Source organism: Sorex araneus, chromosome 3, assembly GCF_027595985.1.
Source record: "Sorex araneus isolate mSorAra2 chromosome 3, mSorAra2.pri, whole genome shotgun sequence".
Classification (NCBI taxonomy): domain Eukaryota; kingdom Metazoa; phylum Chordata; class Mammalia; order Eulipotyphla; family Soricidae; genus Sorex; species Sorex araneus.
The window spans coordinates 228,108,733-228,126,844 of record NC_073304.1 but is presented as its reverse complement, the minus strand read 5'-3'; the positions used below and the strand labels follow the sequence as shown (position 1 = coordinate 228,126,844).

General features: G+C 47.5%; 1 protein-coding gene across 3 annotated transcripts in view; it reads right to left on the bottom strand.

Annotated features, from left to right (window-relative positions):
* CEP112 (centrosomal protein 112) overlaps positions 1-18,112 on the bottom strand; it is a 463,550-nt gene that overhangs the window by 266,299 nt on the left and 179,139 nt on the right. The gene's annotated exons all lie outside the window — the stretch shown is intronic.

The following is an 18,112-nucleotide window of genomic DNA, read 5'->3' as shown; positions in this document are numbered from 1 at the left end:
CTCAACAGACAATCAGCAAATGAGAGAGAGAGAGAGAGAGAGAGAGAGAGAGAGAGAGAGAGAAGAATATATCCAGTTTGGTTTGAAGTTTGCTCCAGGACTAATTTCAACACTGAAGAGTGCCAGATTCTTTACAGCACATTTCAAATGAATATAGTAGATTATGGGACCAAAACGATAGTACAGCCTTGTTAGCCACCGACCCGGGTTCACTCCCCAGCATTCCATAGGGTCCCCCAAGCACCGCCAGGAGTAACTCCTGAGTGCAGAGCCAGGAGGAAGCCCTGAGCATGGCTGGGTGTGACCCAATAAGGGGGAAAAAATAAAGTATCTCGACTATGGCATGATGTTTAACACCTAAGTACTTGCAAAATTCTCAAGTCTGATGATCCAAAATCGTTATTTTCCCATCTCAGTGGTTAGAATTCTAATATTTCTGAGCTCTAAGGAATGAGTATTAGGGTACATTTGCTTTGAAGGAAGAAGGAAGGAAGGAAGGAAGGAAGGAAGGAAGGAAGGAAGGAAGGAAGGAAGGAAGGAAGGAAGGAAGCGCTGACAGGCCGCTCTGTCTCCGTGGGGCCTGAGAGGGGCTGCAGGGCCCACTCCCCTCCTTGTCCCCACAGGAGACCTCCAGCAGGCTCCTTCGTTTGTCCCTCGCAATCTCCACCCTCCAAACACAGCTTCCTTGGCAAGCCCCAGACAATCCCTAGCTATTCTTTTTGGTTTGTTCTTCTTTGGGGGCCATACCCAGCAGTGTGGGAGGGAGCGAGAGGGGGCAAAAGGGAGAGGGGATTTAGTCGTCCAGGCTCTTGGCTCAGGGAGCACTCCAGGCAGAGCTCAGGGGACCAGATGCTGCCAAGGGAAGAATCAAAGTCAGGTTGGATGTCAAGCAAGGGCCTGACCCTCCGCACTGTCTCTCCGGCCCTCCGTGACTATTCTTGACCCGAGAGCCTCCTGCGCTTCTAAAAACTGAGTCCGGGTTTCCGTCCCCTCTGCGGTATGCTTACAGCCCACCGGCTGACAAAAACGCCTCCTCTCTCTCTCTCCCCTCCAGGATTGAATACCACTGTTTTGCTGCCATACTGAGATCCTGTCTGCAGCAGAGACGGCTTTGAAATGTGTTGGCTTTGTTTATGCATCTAGGTCCCGGGCTCCCCGATCACAGAAACTCTGACTTCAAATTCTTTCTCTTGTATCCACATTAACTAATTGCCCTGGTATGCAGAGTAAGTGTGCAGCAAATTCTTCCCTTGCCTTCAAGAGAAGGCAAAAGCCAACGGGGAAGAAAAAAGAGATGGTCAATCAAGAAGGGAAGGCTTGGCTTGAGTACTTTCGAATCAGACCTCTGTTCTTACATTAATATTTGCTTCTCATTTTATCTTAACACAGATTAAGTTTAAAAGTAAATAAACATTAAAATACTTAGGATAGAAATTAAGAGGCCTTATGTACCTAGTTGAAAATAAGAGTATTTTCTATCAGAATTGTCTTCTCTAATCCAAACTGAAAACAATGTAAGACGAAAAGACCTCTCACTCTCAAACACGATAAACATTTCAAAATAAACAACTGATCCGTGACAACGAAATGCACGCCACTTTAAATGATACTGACCGAAAAGGCAAGGCCCCAGTCCATTCTCCTTCCACAATCAAGAAGGAAAAAAAGAAAAACCATAAGATATGTCGTATGAAAACACAAGGGTCCCAGTTTCTATAGACGCAAAGATTCTGCTTCTTCAGACATCATTCCATGTTCCGTGATGGCATATAAGATGTCCAGGTGGCATTCCTCAGTTCTTCAGCTGGGGCCTGGGTTTCATGAAGTCAACAGCACTAACAGAATGAGTCTGATCTGTAATCTCTAAGAATTAAGAAGCCACGCCCTGGGCCCCCCGAGAGAGAGGGGGGTGCAGGTAGAGTGCCTGCCTTGCAGGGGGCTAGCCGGAGCTGGATCTCCTCGACTCCATATGGTCCTAGAGTCCACCAGGAGTGATCCCTGAGCACTGAGGCAGGAGTAAGCCCTGAGAAGCACCCAGCACAAAACACAAAACAATAATTGTTATCCCGTTGCTCATCGATTTGCTCGAGTGGGCACCAGTAACGTCTCCATTGTGAGACTTGTTGTGACTGTTTTTGGCATATCGAATGCGCCACGGGGAGCTTGCCAGGCTCTGCCGTCAGAGTGGGATACTCTCGGTAGCTTGCCAGGCTCTCCGAGAGGGACGAAGGAATCGAACCCGGGTCGGCCGCGTGCAAGGCAAACGCCCTCCAACAACAAACAGCTAAACAATTTCACTGCACTGGGAGCCAGTGACAACTTCCCTAGCTGACGGCAGTGATTTTCAAAATGCGTCTGTCGTGAGAAAGCAGAGGTTTTCCCAAGGATATAGCTAATTACTATCCCGGAGCTGATGACGGTAAAGAAAAAAGGAAGAGAATTGAAAGTCGGATATTTCACAGCAAAAGCACTTTAATGAGGAGAGGTTTCTGAGTGAAGAAACGCTAACTCGAAAAGACAGTGGCTAGCAGAAGCCCCGGAGGAACTAGTTAGCTGACACTGAAGCAGTCAGTTTACAAGATTAAAAAGTTTCACTTTGGACTTGCTGCCAATATTTCAAAAACAAACCTGCCTTTCGCAGTCATTTATTTGTTTCACAGACAATGGTAAATAAAGAACACGATTTCGTTTGAAATCATTGTACACATACAGAAACAACGGCAATGCATTTTCATAATCAAAATATATACATTTCGTATAACTAATTGCAGACAGCTAGCACTTACAATGATTTTCTCCACTGGAGTAAAAATTAGGTTATTTAAGCAATCTTAAATCAGATAAAAAAAAAAAGTTCTTCTAAGTGAAAGAAACTGTGAGGCAATTTTTTTTTAAAATTTAAATACGTTCCATTTTTCTCTCATGGGCCTCATTTTTGAAAAAGCACTTCTCTTTCAAAAACAAACTCAAAGCTTTATTTTTTTTTTTTAAATCAAATTCCCACTGTCTGCTCTCAACAGCAGTTTCCAAATGGGAAAGAATGCCCCACAGCCCTGCTGGCATTTACAGACGGTTTCGGTAGGAAGAAAAGGAGCAGTTCCACACGACAGAAAGGGGACGGCTCAGAAAACACACCAGCTATGGAAAATATGAAAACATGATTCTCCACAGAATGAATCTGGGGCCTGATTTTTCTTCTAGCATTTATGCCACATTAAGTTCATACTTTTTAATCAACTGGAACAGAGGTCTTCTAATCCGATCCTTTGGGACAGACATATTCTAAATTGAGCCCTTGCCAAAACTTGCCTTAAGACAATTAGTTTTCTTGATATAGTTGAGCTACAAAGCTTTCAAAGTTTCTCATCATCATCATCACATTATTATTATTATTATTATTGTTGTTGTTGTTGTTGTTGCCATTGTTGTTGTTGTACTCACACCCAAAATGCTTTCTCTATTTCAGAAACTCAAATGCATTTGCAAAACTATAGTTGAAGTCGCTACGGGACGGAAGCTGGGTAATGTGCTCCTAATTCCTATCTCCGTGACCATCCAGCTCTGCGTCACTAGACAGGTAGAGCTGATGAGAAGGGCTCGCAGAGACAGGGCTTGGGCATGGGATACGGAGGGGTGGAGAGGGGCTCGCAGAAGCAGGCCCCAGAAGGTTCCTCATGGAATCATTTTTCTGATCCACAAAGACGGGACACCCAGAAGCGGAGAACATAAAATCTTTTTGTTTTCTTTTTGGGTCACACCTGGCAATGCACAGGCCGTTACTCCTGGCTCTGCACTCAGGAATCACCCCTGGAAGTGCTCAGAGGACCATATGGGATGCTGGGAATCGAACCCGGGTCGGCCGCGTTCAAGGCAAACGCCCTTCCCGCTCCAGCCCCAGAATATAAAATCTTAACGGTCAGAACTTCAAGAGTCAAATGGGCCCCATAGGAGAGTGAAGGGAGATAGGAAACAGACTCTACAAGTAACCCCAGGCATGAAGGTTTACTGGGAAAGGGTGGGGCCACACTCCCCACCTCTGCCTTCCCTGAGTGCATGGCAGAATCATTTTTTGCAACTCGGCAGGGTTCTTGATATGAAGGTTCCTAACAGCACGGCATCTCCAAGGATGCCAGCTCTGCCAGGCAACTCTTGGGCCTCCTTGCTTTGTAAGATGACTTCATCATCAAGTTTTACCTGGTTGCCAACTCTTTTTGATCAGACACTAATTTTTTTCTTATCATTAACAAACAACCCAAGAAACATTTCTGAGCACACATCTTGTATACTATGTATTCCTGAAAAACAAAATACTGTAAGTTGAAGCAAGATAAAGGACTGGCATGGTTAAAGCCAACCACCAAGAGAGGTTGACACAACTGCCCTCTATGTTGCTGGTTTGGACTCGGGCGGGGGGAGGGGGGAAATGGGAGGAAACTGGGGACACTGGTGGTGTCCCCAGGAGGAAGCTGGGGACACTGGCAGTGGGAAATGTACACTGGTGAGGGGACGAGTGATGAAACATTGTATGACTGTAACCCTGATCATGAATAGCTTTGAAACAGTGTATCTTGCTGTGACTCAATTAAAAAAAAAATTACTAGTTTGGAAATTTTCCTCCAGGCCTCCCACTCTGAACTTTCGGCAATCTTTATTTCTGATAAGAAACTGTTATAGATGGATTCTGGTTTTGTCATGTCTTTTTTTAAAAGTCCATTTAGTCGCTCTGTGTCGCTGATTTTTTGGTTTGTTTTTAGGTCACACCCAGTGATACTCAGAGGTTACTTTTGGCTCTGCACTCAGGAATCACTCCTGGTGGAGCTCAGGGGACAGTATGGGATCAAACCTAGGTTGGCCACGTGTAAGACAGTGTCTGACCCAGCTACATGCAAAAAAATGGGCTCAGATCTCTACCTAACATCATGTACAAAAATAAGATCAAAATGAGACCTCAACATCAGACCACAATCCATAAGATACATTGAAGACAAGGTTGGCAAAACCCTCCACATCATTGAAACTAAAGATATCTTCAAAGATGACACGCCAGTGGCCAAGCAAGTGGAAACAGATAAACAAATGGAACTATCTTAAACTAAGAAGCTTCTGCACCTCAAAAGAAACAGTGACTAAGATACAAAGACAGTCAACAGAATGGAAAAGGATATTCACCCAATACCCATTGGATAAGGGGTTGATATTAAGGATATACAAGGTAACGGTTGAACTCTACAAAAAGGAGAAACCCAACCCCATCAGAAAGTGGGGCGATGAAATGAACAGAAACTTTCTCAAAGAAGACATCCAAATGGCCAAAAGACACATGAAAAAATGCTCTTCATCACTAATCATCAGGGAGATGCAGATCAAAACAACAATGAGATATCATCTTACACCACAAAGACTGGCCCACATCCAAAAGAACCAAAGCAATCGGTGTTGGCGCAGATGTGGGGAGAAAGGGACTCTCCTTCACTGCTGGTGGGAATGCCGACTGGTTCAGTCCTCTTGGAAAACAGTATGGACGATTCTCAAAAAATATGAAATTGAGCTCCCATTTGACCCAACAATACCACTCTGGGAATGTATCTCAGAGAGGCAAAAGAGTATAGTAGAAATGACATCTGCACTTGTATGTTCATTGCTGCACTGTTTACAATAGCCAAAATCTGGAAAAAAAAAACCCCGAGTGCCCGAGAACAGATGACTAGTTAAAGAAACTTTGATACATCTACACTATGAATACCATACAGCTGTTAGAAAAGATGAAGTCATGAAATTTGCATAAAAGTGGATCAACATGGAAAGTATCATGTTCAGTGAAATGAGTCAGAAAGAGAGGAACAGACATAGAAGGACTGTGCTCATCTGTGGAATATGAAGTAACAGAATGGGAGACTAACACCCAAGAATAACAGAGATAAAGACCAGGAGGTTTACTCCACAGCTTGGAAGCTGGCCTCAAATGCTGGGGGGAAAGGCAGCTCAGATAGAGAAGGAACCACCAAATAAAGGGTGTTTGGAGGGCCCACTCGGGTTGAGAGATGTGAGCCAAATGTAGACTATAGATCCAACACAATGGCCACTCGATGCCTCTATTGCAAACTACAACACCAAAAGGAATGAGAGAACAAAAGGGAATGCCCTGCCACAGAGGCGGGGTGGGATGGGGGAGTGTGGGTGGTGGTAGGGATACTGGTGGAGGGGAATGGGCACTGGTGGAGGGATGGGTACTCGATCACTGTGTGACTGAAATGCAAGCACAAAAGTTTTTAAGTCTTGGGGCTGGAGTGATAGCACAGCGGGTAGGGTGTTTGCCTTGCACTCGGTAGATCCGGGTTCAATTCCCAGCATCCCATATGGTCCCCTGAGCACTTCCAGGAGTAACTCCTGAGTGTAGAGCCAGGAGTAACCCCTGTGCATCGCTGGGTGTGACCCGAAAAGCAAAAAAAAAAAAGTTTGTAAGTCTATAACTGTACCTCACGGTGGTTCACTATTCAAAAAATAAAAACGTGTCCACCCCCCTGTGCGATGTCTCCAGTCCCTTCTGTGCCTTTTCATTGTGCACACAGACTTTCCATACTGAGGGCGACTACTGCTGTTTGGGGATTACTCACTGCCGCACCATCTTCTCTTTTATGGTCACCTCATATTTCTCTTGGTTCTTTTTGTTTTGAGTTGATTTGATTAAATGTGACTGACTTTCCCTGGTGATTCTTTCCAGTTCTTTGGTTTTTCGCCTAAATATATCTGCTTCAGATACTTATTTTGTACTTTGTCGTGGGGAATACATCACACTTCCCATATGTGTATATATATATATATATATATATATATATATATATATATATATATATATATAAACCACCTGAATTTATCCTGGTATCCACTTACCATCATTTAACTCATCTGTCCATTTCCTCCTGCCTTTGAAAGTCTCACAACCCAAATCACTGTTGTTTCTCTTTCTGTTAATCTATCTCTGGTCAGCCTCTCGGTTGACGTTCTGTGATCTTTTCTTTCTCCTCCTGCGGAACGCCTCTCAGCATTTCTTACAGAGAAATATCGGAGCGAACCATTCTCTTTTGCTTGTCTGCAAAAAGCCTTTGTGTCCGCCTCATATCTGAATGCTTTGGCAAGGTTATGTATTCTCGGCTGGGAGTTTTTTCTCTTCTGGTCACGTGAATACGCTACTCCATTGTCTCGAATTCTATTTCGTGGCGTTTCTGCGGTAGAAGGCTGATGAAAACCTGAGGAAAAGAAAGGCGCCTTTCTATGCCCCTTTCTTCTTTTCCCACGCAGCCTTCAGTCTGGCTTGGTGCTGGCTGTTCGGGGTTTTAGAATTCGGGTGTTCTCTCTGCTGCCGGGGCACCTGCTCCTCTCTGTCAGACTGAGTCTTTGGGTGTTTTTCCTTTGAATACAGCCCCTCTTTGTTCCTGCTCTTGTCACCGTCCAGCACTCCCGTACCTCTGAGAGTCACCTTCCTAACGAAGTCCCCCGCCTCTCATGTGCTTTCTTCATTTTCCTTCTGTCTCTTTTCTCTGTCCTCCACCAGCTGAATCTGTGATGTCATCTTTAAAAAAAAAACTTATTTTTTTTGCCACTGGGAAGAGTTCTTGATATAAAGGTTCCTAAGAATTTTTGAGTCACACCCAACAAGTGCTCGGGATTTACTTCTCACTCTGCACTCAGGGATCACTCATAGGCGGGGCTTAGGAGACAATGTGCCCGGGGGTGCAGGGATCGAACCCGTGTTGGCCACATGCAAGGCAAAAGCTTTTCCTGCTTCCTGAAGCTCTGGCCCCTCATCTTGAATGTTTGATCTGCATCTTCCGTGAGATGGGAGTTGACTTGTTACGTTTTCCACCCTGGAGTGGTCCCCATAGTCTTCGTATTCAACGTCTCTGGACTTTGCAAACATCTCCAGTTCCTTGGTGAAGTGCTCTTTGTGAGATCTCGGGCTTTCTCTGCCTCACTGAGATTCTCGGAAGCCAGAGCTTTGGCCTGATGGCTCTCTTTCACCCTCCGGCCTCTAGCACCCTGGCCCTGTGGAGGCCGCTTCCTCCAGGGAACCTTGCTTACAGAAGTCTTACATGTCTGGACTAGCCGCTCCTGATTGCCGACAGGGGGCGGTAGGGCTTCAGTGTCGAAAGTTGCTGGTTTCTAAGACCCTGGACAGACAGGGGGACGGCCAGGAGGAGACTGGCAACCCCCATCAGTGGGTCACAGTGTTTGCTGGTGAGGGGTACCCGGGGGGAAGTGCTCATGGAGAGAGGTCCACACTGCCTTCCCCTTCGGTGTCCCAACAGCCTCTGAATGGCTACTTCTGGGCCAGGAACCCAAGGTTGCACAACTCTCTGACGGAGGGGCGGAAACTCTGCCTAGAGGTTTAGCTGAACCTAGTCCCAAATCCCAGGCCTGAATTCTGGCATTTCTTTGGCCCAGAGGTGTCCCAGCAGGGCACCTCTGACAGGAAGTTGGGCTGTTACTTCTACAGCCTTGTCACTCCGTTCGACAGACCTGTCAGCACTGGTGGCATCTACTGTGTGCCATCCTCAGGGGTCCAGGACCCCTTCAGCCCTCATCCCCCAGCCACAATCCGTCCCACTTTGCAATCACGCGTCTTCAGAGAGACACATGCCCGCGTCTCTCGGGCAAACTGGGCTGCTAGTCAGTTACGACCTTTTGTGCATGTGTTGGTGACTTCGGGGTCTGCTTCAGTGGGGGCTGTGCTTGCCAACCTCAGTTTAGCATTTCACTGGAAGTTGTCTGGGTCACCCAAATTTTGGCAGTTGTGCACGATCACTGTCACTGTCACTGTCATCCTGTTGCTCATCGATTTGTTCGAGCGGGCACCAGTAACGTCTCTCATTGTGAGACTTATTGTTACTGTTTTTGGCATATCCGATATATCATGGGTAGCTTGCCAGCCTCTGCCGTGTGGGCACGATACTCTCAGTAGCTTGCCGGGCTCTCTGAGAGGGGCGGAGGAATCGAACACGGGTCGGCCGTGTGAAAGGCGAACGCCCTACCGCTGCGCTATCGCTCCAGCCCTGCGTATGGGCCTTTGGAAATGTCTACCCTTCTCTGGGTTAAACTCATATCGCCACCAGGCCGGGAGCAGACTTCACGCTCTGCATGACCCCTCAGGGGCTGACTCTTGGGCCACCCACTGACAGTCAACTGTAACGGAACGGCTGACAACTGGTTTTGGTCTTTTTTAACCTTTTCAGAAACTGGCAATTTTCTCATCAGCAGTGCCTAGGAGCTTTCAAACAGCAAAATAAAGGTTGATGCAGCAGTTTTAATTATTATTGTTATTATTATTATCTAGCTGCATTGTAGTCAAAAATATGCATTCTCTTTCATGTCAAATATTGCATGTTTCTTTATGGCCTACTGAATTTTATTGCTGTTCCACCAGAGTAAGAATTTAATGTATGGACACTGCCCCCCGCCCATTCGAGACCCCGAGCGGCTGCCCATAAACTGCTCCTCCACTCCTGAGGGGCCATGATCCCAGAGGCACACAAACCAATTTTGAACCCAGCGGCTTCTTGCAGAAATGTCTCTAGACTGTGAACTAAGCTATGACCCCGTGCCGCCCCGGGAGGGGAAAGGTTTTTGTCCCTTGGCCTTTCCTTCTGGGGGCGGCAGCATGGCAACCGCCATCATTCAGAGCCCATTGGACGGAGGTACGAGTTTGCAGTGATGGGGCGCACTGCTTAGGAAATCTCGGGATGGGGAAGTGGTACCAGTGCTGCTCCCCGCCCAGACGGGGGGTCTCAAGCGGCTGCCCACAAATGGCTCCTCCGCTCCTGAACGGCCATGATCCCAGAGGCACACAAACCAATCTCAGAACCCAGCAGCTTCTGGCAGAAATCACTCTGGACTTAATTACTAAAATACCAGAAATCCAAAATCCTATATTCTTCATTACCAGCAATAGAAAACAAATTATCAAATGATGCCTTTTCAGCAGGTCTGATTGTTGGGGGAAAATTTCAAATAATAGTGGTGGTTCTTCTGTCCAAACATTGAATGCAATCAAAATAAAGAGCGAATAAAGTGAAACTCATCCGCCACACAGGCAGGGTGGGGGGTGGGATGGGGGTATACTGGGGTTCTTGGTGGTGGAACATGTGCACTGGTGAAGGGATGGGTGTTTGATCAATCTTATGACTGAGACTTAAACCTGAAAGCTTTGTAACTGTTCTCACAGTGATTCAATAAAAAAATTTTAAAGATAAAAAAATATTTGTACCTAAAAAAAAAAAAGCACACAAGGCTCTACCTTGAACAACATGTTAGTGATCTCTTAGAGAAGGGCTTAATGGCCCCTAGGTGAAATACAACAATCTCCATCCTCTTTCCTCTATCCTTTCCTCTAATGATACATTTTGTAGCATTTTCAGCAGTTTTTCATAACAAACAATACAAAATACATTATTTCAGTTCTGCTTTGGGGCAGGGATTGGGGTTCGGGATGGAAACACCTCAACCAAAGTTGAGGTGGGAAGGTATAATGTGGTTTGGGATTGGTGTTTAAATATTAAATGCAATGAGATATTGTGAACTACTTTATAAAATTAATTAAAAAAAACCTTGTGTGAAAAAAAAAGAATTTAATGTGTGTAGAATGACTGGAGTCATTTATGGGATGTACAAAAACATAGTATGAGACTAATGCCCAAGGGCAGTGGAAACCAGGGCCAGGAGGACTTGAAGCTTTCATGGTTGGAACCTTGACACCAGTGTGGGTGGAGGGAGGGCAGCTAGGATAGAGAAGGGACCACTGTGACAAAGCTAGCTGGAAGTGATCACTCTGGACAAGAACCGAGCACTGGAAGTAGGTAAGGGGACAAACACAATAATGTTTCAATGCCTATATTGCAAACCATAATGCCCAAAAGGAAAGAGAGAGAGATGCAGAGAGACAGAGACAGACAGACAGACAGACAGAGACAGAGACAGACAGAGAGAGACAGAGACAGAGGAAGAGAGAGAGAGACAGAGAGACAGAGAGACAGAGAGAGAATTGGGTTTTGTCTCCCTGGTCTATCAAAGATGTACAAAAATATATTAAAATACCCCAATGACAACTTGAGGTGAATTTTTCATGGATTCCCAATACCTTCCATATCTGGTTATATATCACTGCCTTTACATGCAAAAATACATTCTTTGTCCAGTTAGTTCATATTGATGATAATTTGTATGATAGTAGTATATCCTTACTTGGCTCTTTGCCTTTTTCCAAAATTTTCCTAACATCTTGTACTAGAAGTTGAGGAATTTTTAGTTGGATCTTTTATAAGTAGCATATACATATACTGAAAAGCTAATAAATCCATTTTTTACTAAAAATATTCACCTATTAACATTTATTATCGATAGCACAGCAGGTAGGGCGTTTGCCTTGCACGTGACTGACCCGGGTTTGATTCCTCTGTCCCTCTTGGAGAGCCCGGCAAGCTACCAAGGGCATCCTGCCCACACGGCAGAGCCTGGCATCCCGTGGCGTATTCAATATGCCAAAAACAGTAACTACAAGTCTCACAATAGAGACATTACTGGTGCCCGCTCAAGCAAATCAATGAGCAACGGGATGACAGTGATACAGTGAACATTTATTACTATTAAAATACTCTCTGATTTGAGGCATTTTGTTCATTTCTTCTTCTGCTCCTTTGGCAATCTCTAGGGTTTTGCTTTTACCCTCTCGAGATTTTTATAAAAATACACTAGTTTGCTAAGTGGGTTAATGTCGATGTTTACAGATTCAAAATTATCTAACAGCATTTCCCTTGCTTTGGGGAACGGGCCTATTCCTGATAGTGCACTGTGCTCCCCCCCGCCGACACACTCTCGTATCTGCATCAGTTCAATGCAGTTAAATACACAACTACACTATGCTAAATTACAACTAGTATAACCCATATGACCTTAAATCTATGGATTTCTATTTAAGCTGTTATTAAATTGATATTTTCTACTACATATACCTTCTAAGAATCAGGAAACAGCTACATTCTACCTAATCATTAATTTTAATAGTTAAATTGATTTCTACTTTTTGGACTCCATTGCCCTTTCTTCATCCTTAATATTTTTCACATGATGGGATCCCACGTAAGAGAGACCTTTTGCGACAGCAGAGATAAGGGCCAGGGAGATTGCTCCATGGTTGGCAGCCTGCCTCAGGAGCAGGGGGAGAAGGCAGCTGGGATAGGGAAGGGCTCACTAAGTCTGTGATGGTCGGAGGGATTGCTCAGGATAGGAGACGTGTGCTGAAAGTAGATAAAGGACCAAACGTGATGGCCTCTCAGTATCTGTATTGCACACCATGATGCCCCAAAGTAGAGAGAGAGAGAGTATGGGGGAAACTGTCTGCCATGGAGGTAGGGGGACGGGTGGGATGGTGGTGGTGGGAAGATGCTGGGGACACTGGAGGTGGAGAATGTGCACTGGTGGAGGGATGGGTGTTCGATCATTGTATGACTGAAACTCAAACATGAAAGCTTTGTAAATGTTGCTCATGGTGATTCAATAAAAGAGACCTATTGCTTCATCTATGGATTGTTTGAGGTGTTCATTTAATATTTTTCTTGAAAAGAAATATGTGCTATGTATTATATATTCTTATTATAATACTTTAAAAAATTAATATTACAAGTAAAATTTAGGTCCAAACCTTTCTCCCTTAAAACTCTAAGACATGGCACAATGATCATTCTAATTCTTTGCTAGTTTCATTCTTGTAGAAATTTATAGGATTTTCACTCTTGTCCTGTCATTCAATCCCTTGCCCAGAATGGACGAGGTTTCACTGCTTTACTTTCATTTACTATGTGGCTTCTATGTAGACCAAGCCTCTTGTAAGGGTCACTACTTCTCTAAATTTTTTTTCCCAATGTCAGATCATTTTCAGAAGTACGCTTTTACTCTGAGACTTGGGATACAAATGCTTTCTTGTTCTACAGAATGTTTTCACAAGCCCCATATTGTTTGCTTATTTTTTCTCTCTACTTACAGATGACTTCTTGTGATATCAATATAATGCTGTAAGTCACAAAAGATACACTTATTAAGCCAATGGTGCCTTGTCATATTCTGAACTTTTCTCAGAAACTCATGTCATAAGTCACGAGAGATGCATTTATTAAGCAAAAGATGCCTGACATATACTGGACTTTTCTCAGGAACCCGTAAGACTGTGGACACATGACAGCACTTTCCTTTTTTCTTTATTTTTTTATTTTATAAAGTAGGTCACAATATTTGATTACATTTGATATTCAAACACGAATCCCACCACCATGACACCTTCCCAGCACCATATTTCGAATGTTTCCATCCCAAACCCCAATCTCTGCCCCAAAGCAGAACCGAAATAATATATTCTATATTTTTTGTTATCAAAATCTGCTGAGAATGCTGGAAAAAAGTATCCTTAGAGGAAAGAGGGTGAGTATTGTTGTATTTCACTCAGGGGCCATTGAGCCCCTCTATAAGAGATCACTAACGTGATGTTAAAGGTTGAGCCTTGTATGTGTTTTATATATATATATTTTATATTTATGTATTTATATATGTTTTCACATAAACATATTTATATGTGTGTTTTATGTTTATATATATTTATATATATGTAACATATCTGTTATATATATCATCATCATCACCATCATCCCATTGATCATCAATTTTCTCGAGCAGTCTCAGTAACATCTCCATTCGTCCTAGCCCTGAGATTTTAGAAGCCTCTCTTTACTCGTCCTGTCCAACGGTGCTGCATTGGAGGTTCTTTCAGGATCAGGGGAATGAGACCCATCACTGACCCATCACTGACCCATCATTATTGGTTTTGGCATATGAATATGCCATGGGAACCTTGCCAGGCTCTCATATGCGGGCAGGAAACTCTCTCGGTAGCTTGCCAGGTTTTCCAAGAGGGAGAACTAGCCTATAAGATGCCACGCTTCCGGACCCTTGGTTTTATAGTCTCTGGATCTTGGCCATTGATGGGATTGCACGGTGCCAGGGCAGTTTCTGGGTGTGACCGCCTAGCTACTGGAAAATGGGGGATCTGGACAAAAGAGGCCCAATCCCAATCCGAGCAGGCTTGGAGGTCTCAGCCCCGGGTGCCGCACACCTGGGTTCCTCTGCTGGTTCCTTCATGCATGAGGCTTCTCTGAACATGTGGAGAGGAGTCTTGAGCATGGCTGTAGCTGGGTTCTAGAGGTCTTGGGCTACCAGGGCTCTGCTCGGGGCGGGAAGGGAAACTCAACCTACCCCCTCCGAGGGGCCCCGGTGAAGACAGCCAGGTGCAGGGGCAAGAGACTCTGCATCGCTCTCTTCCGGTAGCTTGGTTTTATAGTCTCTGGATGTTGGCCCTTGATGAGATTACACGGTGCTGGGGGATGGGGGGAGCAGTTTCTGGGTCTGACTGCCTAGCTACTGGAAAATGGGTAGCTAGGCTACCCATTTTAAATATATATATATACATATATATATATCTATGTATGTATATATATTTCCCTCTAAGATTGGTTGCCTCCTATTTTGAACCCTGTCAAGTGTGGTGCAGTAATCCTGGAGTATTTCGTTTGATGTATCATACCACTTTCAAATGCCCAATTGTTAGGCTCCTAAATAGCAGACCTTAAACTTCTTTCCACAGTTTTCCAGGTGCCACCAAAAGTTAAGTCTGTCAGTGCGAGAGTTTCCTCCGCTGCTCCGTCACTTACTAGACCAAGGCACACCCCTGGGCCTGGGTTCTCAAGGCTGCAGACGGGAAAGAGACAGACATCCACGGAGCACGGCAGGGACTGAGTCTCCACTACCTGGAGATCAAGCTGCTGCCCCAGGCAGTGAGTGGATCCCCAACCCCAATCTCAGAACCCCACGGCAGGTCACCGTAAGGGGGACTCTGGATGAAAAGAAACAAGAATGCACAGTCGCCAAGGCTCCGTGGCCCAGGGCTGAGATGGGCAGCAAAGCTCCGGCTGCCAGAGAGCTACAGAATCCAACGCCACCAGAAGGAAGGGCGGACATGCCTGGAGATCAGACTCTGTGAAAGAAAACCCCTGACTAGGAGAGGTGCTAGGATGTGGCGTATTTACGGGATAAAATGTATTCGGTGTGGAAGAACCGCACTTAGTAGACAAGGATAGGATAGAGGTGTGCTGAAGGGCAAATAAGACGGACAAAATCTGTACACTGACCTAACTCTGAGCCAAGAGAGCATATCCCCCACCCCTCCAAAGGCGTGTAATATGCAGGGATATTAGCTAGGGGCATGAAAGTCTGTGAAGCAGAACAAAAGTCACAGTGGATGTCTACGTGGTGGAATGAGAGAGAAGTGGCACTCAGGTGAGTAATGAGGCCAAATGAAGCCTCACCCATCTTGATTTGGCTCGTGATGTTCCCGGGTATGCTCGCAGGATTAACTGCCAAGCCGTCGTGACAGTGACGAGGTGCTTGTCATGACTGTCTTGAGTGTTTCGTAAACTGAATCTCTTATTTAAATCCCCAAAAAAACAAACAAACAAACAAACAAACAAAACCACTTGTACGGGAACTGGATCCTGCAGGGCCGGTGGAGAATACCACACAGCACGGGGCCGGGGACAAGCGGGACTCGGACCCCTGGTTCTGTAGAAACTGGCTGTGCGGTTCTGTCTGGAGGCTGATCCACATTTCCAGGTGAGAGGCCTCCCTGCCCCTCCCGCATCTGGAGGTAGGGACCTCAGACTGTGCCTCAGGCCTGGCCGTGTTTAAGGGTGAACCCAGGAACATGAGGGAGGGAGGGAGGGAAGGAGGGAGGGAGGGAGAGAAGGAGGGAGGGAAGGAGGGAAGGAGGGAGGGATGGATAGAAGAAGGGAGGGAGGGAGGGAGGGAGGGAGGAAGGGAAGGAGGGATGGAGGGAGGGAGGGAGGGAGGGAGGGAGGGAGGAAGGGAAGGAGGGAAGGAGGGAGGGAGGGAGGAAGGGAAGGAGGGAAGGAGGGAGGGAGGGAGGGAGGGAGGGAGGGAGGGAGGCAGCCCGCATCTGCCACTGCCACTCGCCACCTCTCTGCGCTCACAGCCAACAGAAGATGCTCCCAGTGGAGCCCGAGCACCGGGGGGCTCGAAGCCCCTTTGCCATCAGAGCTCTGCAGGGCAAGGGCAGGCCTGCCAGCCGAGACCCCCTGGGGCAGGCTGAGGCTGCAGTCCCTAATGTGCGCAGGTGAGCCCCTCTGCCCCTTTCTCTTTCTGAATCCTCGAACCCAAGGAAGAGTCCCTTTGGATGAAAGTCTCTGAAAGTTGCATGTTGCTGCTGTGACTCAGATCGGGGGCTCAGGGCCTGCGGGAGGAGCACTGTGGGATGGGGCGTCTGCCCTACCAACACCAGGGCATGACTTCAATCCCCGGGGCCGCCGTGTGCGCCAGGAGAGATCCCCACAGTGGTGCCAGCTGGGATGCCCGGGACTGTCAGCCTTTTCTGCAGCTCGAGGGGCCAGCCCCACAGTGGGCACCCCTCAGAGCCGTGTGAGCCAGGAAACGTGAGCCCCGGCAAGTGCCTGGTGAGCACTGGGGCAACCAACAGTGAGCCCCCAGCCAGCACAGGTGCCGGCACTGCCCTGGAAGGCGCATGACCCTCGGCGAGCACTGTGGCCCGGGGAGCCCGCAGAGAGGCCAGATGGGGCGTCCAAGGTGAGCACCAAAGCTACTGGTACGAGCACCAGAGAGCCGGCATGCGTGCCAAGCCCTATCACTGCTACAACAGGCACAAAGGAAGGGGCCAAGGCAAGCACAGATGGAGATTAGTGGGGGGGGGGGGGACTTCCAAAAGTGTGGCGTGCCTCGTGTCTCTCTGGAGAGCCCAGACACACTGACTGGCAAAGACACCCGCACACCCATGGCCCCGAGGACACTCCCGAGAGCAGCCAAGGGATGCAAGGACGCAAGTGTCGGGCGCGTGCAGACAGACCAGCAAGTGCAGAAGCGGCAGCACAGGCAGGGGATGGAGAAGGTCTGGGCTCCGAGAAAGGACGGATGGAGAAGGTCTGGGCTCCGAGAAAGGACGGATGGAGAAGGTCTGGGCCCCGAGAAAGGACGGATGGAGGAGGTCTGGGCCCCGAGAAAGGACGGATGGAGGAGGTCTGGGCCCCGAGAAAGGACGGATGGAGGAGGTCTGGGCCCCGAGAAAGGACGGATGGAGGAGGTCTGGGCCCCGAGAAAGGACGGATGGAGGAGGTCTGGGCCCCGAGAAAGGACGGATGGAGGAGGTCTGGGCCCCGAGAAAGGACGGATGGAGGAGGTCTGGGCCCCGAGAAAGGACGGATGGAGGAGGTCTGGGCCCCGAGAAAGGACGGATGGAGGAGGTCTGGGCCCCGAGAAAGGACGGATGGAGGAGGTCTGGGCTCCGAGAAAGGACGGATGGAGGAGGTCTGGGCCCCGAGAAAGGACGGATGGAGGAGGTCTGGGCCCCGAGAAAGGACGGATGGAGGAGGTCTGGGCCCCGAGAAAGGACGGATGGAGGAGGTCTGGGCCCCGAGAAAGGACGGATGGAGAAGGTCTGGGCCCCGAAAAAGGACGGATGGAGAAGGTCTGGGCCCCGAGAAAGGACGGATGGAGAAGGTCTGGGCCCCGAGAAAGGACGGATGGAGAAGGTCTGGGCCCCGAGAAAGGACGGATGGAGAAGGTCTGGGCCCCGAGAAAGGACGGATGGAGAAGGTCTGGGCTCCGAGAAAGGACGGATGGAGAAGGTCTGGGCTCCGAGAAAGGACGGATGGAGAAGGTCTGGGCTCCGAGAAAGGACGGATGGAGAAGGTCTGGGCTCCGAGAAAGGACGGATGGAGAAGGTCTGGGCTCCGAGAAAGGATGGCATTTTGCCTTTTTGCCATAACACAGATAAAACAAAAGCATGTGTGTGTGTGTGTGTGTGTGTGTGTGTGTGTGTGTGTGTGTGTGTGTTGGGGGGTATGTTCATGCTGAGTAAAATACGCCAGAAGGGGCAAGTGAACTACTGGAGGAGATCACGCATCGGTGGGAGCCGTCAAACCAAGGAAGGCGCCCTCGAGGCCCACAGGAGCCGCGCTGGGAAAGGAGAAACGGGGTCGTTGGAGGCGCA